Genomic DNA, 12,018 nt, shown 5'->3' with positions numbered 1-12,018 from the left:
ACGCCTGCTCAGATGGATGCCCCTCCCAGTGATCGTGGAGGAAAGGACCTGCTGGTGGGGTAGGTGGTTACAATGGTGACCCCACTCCTTGCACATCACTCACCAATGGCTCCTTGCCTCTATGGTGGTCCAGGCTTTTTCTGCAAACATTTCCAGTGGTGGAGCTCCTTACTCCTGTCCCTTCAGGCTGTCTCTTCATAGCCAACAGCTGTCCCGTCCCTGGGTCTGCCCTCCAAACCCCACTTCCCAGCACCCAGCCCCACTCCACACCAGTAGACACACGAGGAGACACACTAGGGTGTGCAGGGCTGCAGCACAGACCATGTGTGCAGATTTTACTCTGTCTTGCCTTCCACAGACTGGTTGTTGCATTCCCCTCTGACCTCCTGAAGCTCCTTCTCTGCCCCACCTGTTTTCCCCACCATGAGGGGGCTTCTCTGAGTGTGGGAACCTCTCCTCTCCTTCAGCTTCCTGCCAGAGGTGCTGATCCCTTCCCATTTCCTCTTTCCTTTTTTCTGTCTTTTGTCCTACCCAGTTGTATGGGGATTTTTCATCATTTTAGGTGTCTGAGGTCTTCCACTAGAGTTCAGTGCATACTCTGTGAGAATAGTTCTATTTGTAGATGTATTCTTGATGTACTTGTTGAGATCCACCTTTTGACAAGCAGTTGCATTTCATTGTGAGGCAAACAGAATGTGCCTGCAGATACAGAGATGTTGTAAGCAGGAAGCAGGATGGTTTCACTCACATCTGTTAGCAACAAGACCATCAGAAGTGTCATTCCTTGGGCCGAGTCTTGCTTCCTGTTACTTCACTCCCTTGTGCTTTGGGCCTGCTCTGCTGACTTGGTGCTCTCCTTTGTGCTTTTTCTAAATCTCCTGGGCCATCTCACAATGCCCAGCAGGAGGTAGGAAGCAGAGGTGCAGTTTGGCAGGCCTGCTCCTTATAACACATATGACTGCAGTGAAGTTGGGACAGTATGTGTGTGCTGAGTGGGTATCTTCCTTCTCATGGGTGTGGCTATGATGGAACCAGAGGTCTGAATGAGGAGGATGGTAGAAATACCTTTGTGTTCTTTCACCTCCCAGGCCAGAAGGTATTAATCTGAGGGGCATAGGAAGCTTCCAGTTTCCTGGGGCATCCCTGAAGTCACATATAAAATGTGTTTGTGCACAAGATTTTATTCAGATAAGATTAAATGCCCTGATTCCAACCTCTTCAGAATATTTAATCTTATTCCTAGATCTTCTTCATCTTCTTCTGTGGGGTCGACTTTATTATTTATTTTATATGGTGTTTGACAGATGACAGAAAAAGAGAAAGCACTAAATGACGGATGTTTTCAGGTATGCAAAAGTGGTGGTTTTTAATGTTGGTTTGGGTGTTTTGTTTTTAATGAAACAATCCATGATAGAACAGACCCAAACAAGTTTTGAGAATAAAATGTACATATTCTTCCCCTGAGAGATACTCATAGCCAAATTAGTTTAAAAGTGTTTTTTATGAACCTGGCATAAATTATGACTTGCTTTGGGCAAATAACTGATTTCAAGGCTGGCTTAAACCCAGGGAGTGTTCAAGGAATGTTCTAAAAACTAGAGTATACAATAGTGTGTAACCAGAGTTTCACTATTTGTGCTGTGACTATGGTCTGTATTTAATCCTTAAATAAAGATCCATTGTCTTCCACATAACTTACAATTTGTTTGACTCTGAAATACATTGGCTGGCTTTATGACAAGGTAGTTCTATACAATCACATGTAAAGTTGCTTTTTAAAAAATATAAACAGTGTACACTCTCGTTCAAGTTCATCCAGAGTTACAAGTACACAAAAAACTAAATAATAATGAGTAAAAGTAAAATTTCTCTTTCGTCAAGGTATACATAGGTCATTTGTATAAATTCCTCCAACTTAAAATTTTTTTTCAAATATATATTTATTTACACACACAGATAATATAGATTCATTTTTAATTCTGTTAAATAAATTCTATGTGTTACTTTGCAACTTGCTTTTTCATGAAACAGCATGACTTTGAGGTATCACCATTTCCTGTTTTGGGGTTTTCTACTGCTATATCATAACAGGGCAAAAAGCTTTACCTAGAACCACATAATTATTGAAAGTTTCTAATTTTTCAGATATGAATTTTATTTAAAGTGAGTAAAACCCAGTCACCAGGCAGCTTCTGTGCTATCTTAACATATTCTAGTCTTGTCTTGAATTCCTTAAAATTTTGAGGCAAAAACTTCATTGTAACAAGTTTCTTAAAGAAAAGTAGAAAACCAGAAGTTTAGGTTAAACTTTAGGCTGTCAAGTATCTCCTGCAGCTAATTCTAACTGAAATTGGTGGTAATAACCAGTTTTCAGATTAATTGTAATAAAAATATCCAGCACGTTAATGATAAAAACAAAGTTATTATGAGTCAGTTTATAACATTAGGCTTTTGAAGCCTGCAGGAGCCAGTAGCTGCCTTTCTGTGTGTAGAGGCTTGAGGAGCCTCCTCTGTCTCCCCTCTCTAACATGAAAGAGTGAGAGGGGAGCTCTGAGTAGGCTGAGGTGTGGGGAGAGAACAAAGTGAGCCAGTAAATGTGCCCTAAAAACCTGACCTCTTCCCCACTCAGTCCTATTCCAGACATTCACATGCAGGGAGACCTCAGCTGAGAAGTGTCCCTGAACTGGCTATTAAAACTTCAGACCCTTGTTGCTTCATCTTCCCCAAACAACCCCTAGATTATTACTCTTAAAGAAATTTTAAACTTTGGGGCAATGTTTGTAAATTAGTAAGTGTTTTTCTAATGATTCGAGATAATTTTCATTTTTTTATAATTATGTCTTTAAAACATAATTAAACAATCTGTGGCCAATATTATCTCTTTCCTTCCCTGTCATACCCAACACAACGTTGAACTCAGTTCACAAACAATTCAGAAGAAACTGAAATTGAAATTTAATATGTAGCATTGGGCACATATGAACCTTCACGTGTTTTAATTTTTATTCCCTTTAATGTTACTCTATAGAATCATTACATTATTTCATTGATTTTCACGACTCCTTCAAAGATCTCCAGATGTTAGCAGTGGAAAAGTTTCTACTTCCCCTTGTTCATATGAGGCAGATGAAAGTGGATCTGCTCCAGGGCACCTGGGGAGACAGAATTTGAAAACGTCTCCTCTATACTGTGGAGATAATTCAGCAGTTACCTTTTCAAGAGTCATTAGTACCTGAGCATAGAAAATGCATTTCATCATGTGTCACTGCCTCCAATACTTTAAAGGTGGCAGAACTGAAGTAGCATCATGTAGGTTGTCTCCACCTATTCCAAGAGTCTGCTTAGAATGTTGTTTTGACTCTGTATCATTAAAACCCAGTGTGGTCTTTTTAACAATCCTCAGGCTCTCTCACTGAGAAAGTTAGTGAATTCATTCATTTAAATGAGTTAATTATCATGCCCAAAACCTTAGCCTTGAGAGACCCCCTGTGCTGAGGTCAGCAGCACTGATGGTGCAGAGCCCTTGAGAACAGCAGCTGGAGCTGGACTTGTGAGCTGCTAAACACTGAACCCCTCCTCTCCCCATTCTTCACACACTCACTCCCATACCTCCTCAACCTCCTCCCCTCCAAAATAATGCATGACCTGTTGTGTCAGTGTCTGGGGTGGGGAGACACTGTTTAGATGTTTAGTTATGATTTTCAGAGAAAATTGCTTTAGCTTTCAAATTACTGAATTGCAGAGAGTCTCCAGATTGTTATTCTCAGTACCGAGTGTACACTGTGAATCAGAAAATGATGCCCATCCTCATGGAGCACACTTCCAACCCAGGGCTACAGAAACCACAGACCATCCCAACACTTTGTCAGCTACTGAAGATGCTGTGTGTGACTCAGTCAGAGGGTCCTGGGTCAAGAGCCCACTCCTGCACTTCCTTTGTTGTGGGGTTGGCTCTTTTGGTCTGGTGCTGTGCTCTGTGGCACTCATACCAGTGGAACATTCCATAAGCCTCAGAGAGTGGTGCTGCCTGAGTCCCTGCAGGCAGGAAGGCAAACTCAAACCCAGAGTAATTGTCTATTTGTGTGAAATAGTCAGCTTGTAGCTAAGTGAGTATCTTGCTGGTCTCCTCAGAGTGATGCTTACAGGTGGCTCAGGATGGTTGTCTTGCATGCAGGCTGGACATTCAGCAATGACAGTAGCTAAATCAGCCTTAATCAGTAGTAGCACATATTGTTGAGCTCCATCTTTCACACTGTAGCCATTCGGCTCGTGTGTCCATCCTGTTAGCACAGAGGTGGCCTGTGACCAAAACTGGCCAACATCACCTGTCCTACATAGTCCTTTATTTCCTCTTCTGTTCTGGGACCTCTCTGGTGGACATGAATATGACACAACAATCTGCACACATTCCTGGTCATCCAACCACAAACCAGTAGCTCAGACCTTGTTCCCAAACTTCCAGGCTTCTGAAGGCAAACCATGTAATTCACAACTCTCATGGGTCAGTAAGTATTTAACCCTGACCCACTTCTTCTACACAAGGTTGATGACCTGGTAAATCCCCTATTGGGAAGCATTTTCTCTCATCACTGTCTTTTGCAGACACTGCTGAGTGAGGCTCCAGTAAAGTTGACATCTGAATTTCGGCTTGCACACCCACAAATTTAGCCAGCCCACCCATAAGCCAAGGTTGGTAATAAGGAATCCTCCCTACAACAGTAGATGTTGGCTCAGGCAGGGAGCTAGTGCAGTAGGGGTAGGTAACTTGGGGGTCTGGGCCACCTGCTCATGCAGCTGCCTGTACCCTCTGGTGTTTGTGCCTGATTCCAACAGTGTATCTGCCACTGGTGGTTCCTGACCTTATGGCTTGGTGGTTCTGATAGAACTCAGCTCATGATGTACTTTCCCAATGCATGGTCACTTGGTGTCCCATGGACAGGCATTCTCTCTCTATCAGGGCCCAATAAGAACTCCAGCAGTTGTTTTTGTAAAGGCACATACTCCTCTGATGTGACAACATGGCCTTGTTCCATAACCCCAGGGACCTGACCTGTGATCGTTGTTCTGGCACATGCCACCGATTCCACATGGCCTCTTGTCCCTCCTCCTCCACTGTAAGCCATGGTAATTCTGGCATTTCAGCTTCACTTGGCCTGGGCCATCACTTTCTCCATGTTTCTTGGAGCCATATCAGTAGCAAGGTCACATTATTTCCTGGGGAATGTGCCAGGGTGTTAAATCTTGTATCTTGGGAGAGCACACAAATCAGTAAGCTCTCCTGTTCAACTTTGTGGTCTGGCCCTGGATCAAGCCTTAGAATTCAGTCCTATTTGTCTTCTCTCAGCTCCCACTAGCACACTCTGGCTGGGTCATGAAACTCTTTTGGGAGAGTTATAACCTGTTGATCAGGAGAGGAGACAGGGACAGGTGTTAAAGCAAAGGATATTGTCTTGCAGAGAAACATCTTCATTGTCTCCAAGCAAGGTGGCAACACTTCTTGTTGTTTTCTTTTTAGCATCTGTTGAATTTATTCTGCATAATCACAGAGGTATTGTCTTCATGCTGTCACACAACACAGATACTGTGCTCTATCCATACTGAGCCCAAGTGCATTCCTTCTGAGACTTATTTATATGTTTTCATATGCCACAGCCCATCACTTAAATAATGGATATTTTAAATGTCAATTCCCTTGTTGACTTTCACGGTATCATCTGCAGACATCTTCATGATTTCAACACACAGAGCAAGCTATTTTCCTTCTGCCATGATTGCAACAATCATATCTACTGCAGCAGAGTAAAGCTTAGCTCCTGGAGAAGTTAAGCCTAGACACATGATGTCTGCTCTTCTGAGTACAAACTTTATGGCTCCTTTATCAACCTGCTGGTGTAGCAAGAAGGGGATTTTTTTTGTCTCTATTTGTGAAGTAACCTTAGGGTTGGATAAAAAGGTCCTTCTCTTTTTCTAAATAAAGTAACTCTCCATTCACCGTAAGAATTTCTATATGTACATGGCATCCCACTATTTTAACTAGATCCTTCTTAGGTGTGATTTGATTAAGGCATGGTTCAATGCCTAGGAATTGCTCTACTGGTTCTTAAGACCTTTAATAACAGGTTTTAAACTGTATGCAATTAGACACATTTTCTTTTTTATTACATTTCTTGAACATGATTCAAGGTGAAGGGATAATGATAGGGAAGAGTTGGGAATGGGGAAAAATAGAATTAGTAAAGGCCCAGCAAACCCCCTACACCTGGAATGCCAAAGGGATAGTCGCAGCTGCTGTTGTTATCTGGAAGTTAGATAGCTGGCCACAGTTTAGGGCCTCTAGGGAAATCTGACTACTTCTGCTCCTCCAACTACTTCCTTTGACTACTCATGTGAACACTGCGGCACTTTTGGGGGCTGTTTGTGTTTACCAATTTCTCTCCAGGGCAGAAGTTGAAAAGATGAAGAGATGGAACAATCATTCTAGTTGCAAGAAGAGAATGGAGGGACAGCACCTGTTCTTAATAAGGATGGTTGAACAAATGCAGGCTCAGAGGGGTCAGAAAAGTCTGGGGTTCAAAGTTCAGAGGCATCCACCTGAATTCCTCTACCAGGTTTTAGGGTCTCCCTTGCATCCCTAACCTCCCACAGCCTAGCAGACATCTCGTGGGTGGGTGACTAACTTTGTGTAGAGCTTGGAGCTTGGCTACTGTGACTAATGAACCCTGGGTCAGGGTGTGGTTTTCAGCTTTTTCTGCTTTCTTTCTACCTGGAAGCCCCTCTGCTTGTTTCGGTGGTGACTAGCAATTACTATCCTGTCATCTGTGAGAGTTTTGGCAGCTGGACCACCATCTATTTCAGACACTATGGGTACTCCACCTAGCCCCTGAAGAGGTTCTTGTTGCCAGCTAAATAGGGAGCACTGTAGCTCCAAAATCTCTTGCATCACTGCTTTTCCACCTGTCACAGTTAGCTTCTCTGTAAGGAAGAGAAACTTTGCTTTTCCTTGCAATCTGCTGGTGTCACTTAAGAAGTGATTTTCAACTGGGGCAATCTTGCCTCAACCCACCAACCCCAAGGAACAAGTGGCAGTGTCTGGAGATATTTTGTGTTATCACAACTGAGGACATGCTAGTGGATAGACACCATGTGTGTTGCTCAGCATCCCACAACTCATAAGACAGCCTCCATACCAAAATATCATCCAGCCCAGTATGTCTTTAGTGTCCAGGTGGAGAAATTGCTCTTCTAAAGCAAGAGCAAATAGTTTTAACTTTAGACAATGTAAAGTCTGTACTTTTTAAAACAGAGTATTTGACTAAAACCTTTATGCAGAAAGTGAATAAACATGTTGAGATGAGTGGCACTGAGACAACTCTTGTTGAAAGTTACTACCCAAATGATTCAATTTCTCTCATGAGTGTTATTATCAGAGGGAAAAAGTGCATGCAGATAAAACAAACTGTGAGAGCTTATAGTGCCCACTGCAGGGAGAGAGATCTTTGGAGCTACGCTGCAGTCACAAGCTATGCAAATCAGCTTAGGAGTATATGCTTGTACAGTTTAGCCCTCCTTGTCCCCAGTAAATGTCCATGGAATGCCTGCTCTATGCCAGACGCAGGAATGTCACAGCCCAGTCTCAAGTAATACCTCTGTCAACCTGTACACTCGGGAAGTGTAAGCACCAGAATAAGCCTCAGTTGAGGAAAGCACAAAGCACAGCTTAGTGACTGACAGAGGCTCTAATTTGTGAACCTTGAAGCTCATGGGTGAAGCTAAGGAAGTGCTTAATGAATGGTTGATACACTTACCCTGAGTTTACCAAGAAAACCTGCCCATGTGGGGGTCTTAGAGACCAGCACTGAGGAGGAAGTGGCAAAGCTGTCACCACTGCTTCCTCCATAAGGTTTGAAACTGCCTGATCCCACCACTCACACTGGGCCAGCTTCTTCACCTTACCTCTTACTGTCATCTTTTCGGCTGAAAAAAAAGAGGTCTCTATTTGACTTTTCTCTGGCAATTCACATTTGTCTGGATGGTTACACAATAACACTCTAAAAGTAGGTGGACAATTTTGACCAAATTAGGTATTTTGCAAGTTTCTTTACATTAAGTCTTTGTTTAGTCTGTCATCTGAAAAAATGACATCTAAGAAATTTCCCAATGACCAATCTTTGCAGATCTGAAGTTAGAAATCTCTTATTGTAAAATTATAGATAATTGAGTATATGAGAATAGGCTCACTCAAATTTGAATATATTTAATCATGATAATCTTATTAAGGGAGTTTTTCTTATTTCACTGCCCATGTTTAAGTGGAAAGCATTAACAACCTCTAATCCACTCTAGCACTCATACTCAGGTAAATTCAGAAATGCTCTTAGTTTTCCTGCAGATCTGATGATCTGGAGGGGAGGAAACTTAAAGTAGGGAAAGACTTTGCAGTCACAGAAGGTACTGAGCAGCCAGGCTCTGAAAGGAGGAAGATGGACAACATAGACAGCTTGCTGACTTGAAAGAAGGGTTCTTAAGATTGGCTGTGGGCCCGAGCCTGACTGACATCAGACCTGAGAAAATCAAGGAAAGGAAATAAAAGAGAGACAAGAAAGAGGAGAACAGTGGTAAGGCAGTAAATTGATCTCCAGATGGCAAAACATAACATTCAAACAATGACTGGGAAGGGCAGAGAGGGTCCTGAGAAGAAATACCTGAAGGATGCTTCCTCCTCTTCACTCCCCCCCTCCAGATGGGGTACATGGGGAGGGCGAGGTGGTTTGCATCCACTACCTTAAGACTCTGTCGTTCAAGTTGGTCTTGAGAACATACTTCGTGTTTCACGTGAGTGATTCAGTTGTGGTGTCATCACTGTAATTGCAAGGTCTTCTCTGCCTGCCCCCTCGTCCCATTTCACTTTGGCATCAAGTCTTCATTTTTTCAGACAAAGAAATTGTGGCTCATTGGGCAGAAGCTGACCACACATGAGGCAAAGGCCTGACTACAGGTGTAATACATATTAACATTATTATATTAATTAATTTATGTTTATTAATTTAATTTATTATAACAACTTAATACAATATGTATATATGTATACAAAATGTAAATTAGTATATAAAATATGATATGCTATTTTATATTAATAGAATATTTATATCAATAATATATGTTAATGTTAATAATACATAGACTGATTAAGTTAGTGACATCCTTGGCAAGAAGACTAATGAAGACTAAGGAAAACAGAAGAATCCAGAACTTTTAAGATCTTTGAGAGAACTCTTTGCCCATGATGTAAATGGAGAGAAGTATATGGAAGACATCAGCTAGGGCTGCTCACACTGCTCCTCTTGATCCCCTGTTACTGCATCAATAGTGAATCAGGGTGCCCCAAGTGTCCAGGCAAAGCAGGAGCCCAGAGGCCAGGGCCCAGCCTCCCTGGCCAACTCCCTACCTTCTTTCACCACATCACACTGACCCCAGCCCACCCATACATCACTTCCTCACTTACACAGTTATGAACAAATATTATAACTTCTCCTAAAGAATGAAGTCTGTATGTTGCAGGAGAATTGGTACCTATCAAATAGTGACACCCGTCTTAAAACTACAGAGAGAGGGAGAGGGAGAAAGGTAGATAGATAAATAGATATGCATGCCCCAGTTGTAGACTAAAATGTAAAATTTATAAAAATAGAAATTGATGTTAAAACTGTTCAGCTCTTAGCTTTTATTTTTACCAATGCCTGAATTAAATAATTTATCAGTCCTTTTAGTACAATAGGTTCTAAATCATAAAATAGGATTTAATTTGGAAATACTGTAGTACATTACCAAAATGTACCTTTGAAGCCAATATTCAAATCATCCAATGTCTTCTTAACCAAAGCAGAGGTTTGTTGCATCTTCATAGACTTTGTCAAAATGTTCCCCAGAGGTTAGAGAGGAGTTTCCTGGAACATAATTTGCCCTTCCCCTGTTGCCAGAAGTAAGAGTGTTTATATCTGGAGATGCAGAAAGAGTTTGTTGACCATCAACATTTTCCAGTAGGTTCAGCCTCCATTTGAATATGCTCTAAATCCCGACTCACTAAGCAGGCCAAGTCCCCCTGATCCAATGTTCCAACTATCCACTTTGCTTCCACTCACCAGGATCATGGGCTCACATGATGCAGAATGGACTGGACTCTTTAAGCCACTTGTCCTCTCCTACCCTTCCACACTCACAGGCATGGAGAAGTCAAGCTCCTTGCACTGGTTCAAGGAAGAAGGAGGTCCAGCAACAGTCCCAGAAGAAGTGCATGGGAGGGACCCCTCCACACACAGAGGACCATGGACTCTTCATGTAGGGTTGGGTGTATTATGGTGACTGGAGGAGCCTCAGTACCCAACACCTATGGGAGCACGTCTGCTGAATGAGACTTGGAAAATATCTGTGGGCTGCAGGAGCTGAGGAACAGTTGAGATTTGGATGGGCTGGGAATAGAGGGGAAGGTTTTCCATGTTCCAAAGCACAGGCTATGGTCATTCTAGGCTGGAAATATTGACAGCTCAGCACCAGCTCCCACCAAATGGAGGGTATTTGTTAGAGGTGTCCTGAGACATGAGAGTTTCATAGGGAAATGACAGAAGAAAGTGGGAGGATGCAAAATATCTCTGAGAGCCTTGGACAACACATCCAGCCTTCTGATTACAGCTGTGGGAGGTAGCTGGTTATTATATTTAGGACTGTGCAAAACACAGAGCAGCTGCTTTTCCTGGGCCTGATGCTGCATCTTTGCAATAACAATGAGACATTTCCAGAACAAGAAGCCAAGACCTTCAGCATGTTGTCCTCTGATGCCTTCATTCTTGATCTGGGACAATGTTTGATGAATCCAGCTGTCTCCACTACACGCTCAGTGTTCCTTCAACCAGCACATATTTACTGAGGCCCTACGATGTGCCAGGCCCTTTCCAGACACTGGGACACAGCAGTGGTTAAGCAGGAGGAGGGAGGTGCCCATTCTCATGCAGGTGACAGATTCATGAGGGACCAGAGAAAAACATAAAATGTACACAAAGTCAGGCAGTGCTATGTGCCATGGAGAAAAATAAAGTCAGGAGGGACATTAGAGCAAATTTCAGAATGTGTTTAGAAATCAAGAAATGCAGTGGGCAGATTATTCCAGACTGAGAAAACAGCAAGTGCAAAGACCCTGAGTGCCATAGTGGGCTTAGTTTTGTTTTGTTTTTGGGTTTTTTTTTTTTTTTGATGTTTTTAAAAAAAATTTTGGAGTATAGTTAATTTACAGTGCTGTGTTAGGTTCATGTATACAACAAAGTGAATAAGATATATATATATATATATATATATATTCTGTTTCAGATTCTTTTCTATATAGGTTATTACAAAATATTGAGTAGAGGTCCCTTTGCTATACATTAAGTCCTTATTAGTTGTTATGCATTTGATATATAGTAGTGTGTATAGGTTAAACCCAATCTCTTAATTTATCATTTCCCCCCATGTTTCTCTTTTGATAATCATGTTTAATTTCTATATCTGTGAGTCTGTTTCTGTTTTGTAAATATGTTCATTTGTATCATTTTTAATAGATTCCACATATAAATGATATCATGTGATATTTGACTTTCCCTGTTTGACTTACTTCAGTTAGTGTGATAATCTCTAGTCCATCCATGTTGCTGCAAAAGGTATTATTTCATTCTTTTTTTCTGGCTGAGTAATAGCACATTATATATATATACATACCATGTCTTCTTTATCCATTGTTCAATCAATAAAAATTTAGGTTGTTTCTATGTCTTCACTATTGTAAATAGTGCTGCAATGAACATTAGGGTCCACATTTCCACATTAACGAACTGAACAATAAAAAACATATGATCCTCACAATAGAGGGAGGAAAAGCTTCTGACAAAATTCAACACCAATTTATGATAAAAACTCTCCAGAAAGTGGGCATAGAGGGAAACAACCTCAACATAATAAAGGTCATATATGCAAAACCCACAGCTAACATCA

At 41.7% G+C, this 12,018-nt stretch overlaps 1 pseudogene across 1 annotated transcript in view; it reads right to left on the bottom strand.

Moving 5' to 3' along the window:
• Nucleotides 1–623: 623 nt before the first annotated feature.
• LOC309607487 (malignant T-cell-amplified sequence 1 pseudogene) overlaps nt 624–12,018 on the bottom strand; it is a 28,975-nt pseudogene continuing 17,580 nt past the window's right edge. Inside the window, exon 1 of the transcript in view lies at nt 624–12,018. This exon is cut by the window's right edge and continues 17,580 nt beyond it. The product of the transcript in view is annotated as a malignant T-cell-amplified sequence 1 pseudogene (transcript).

This window comes from Balaenoptera borealis (genome assembly GCF_965194805.1).
Source record: "Balaenoptera borealis genome assembly, chromosome: 12".
NCBI lineage: Eukaryota > Metazoa > Chordata > Mammalia > Artiodactyla > Balaenopteridae > Balaenoptera > Balaenoptera borealis.
Note: the sequence above shows the minus strand (reverse complement) of the source record. Positions and strands in the feature narration are given on the sequence as shown.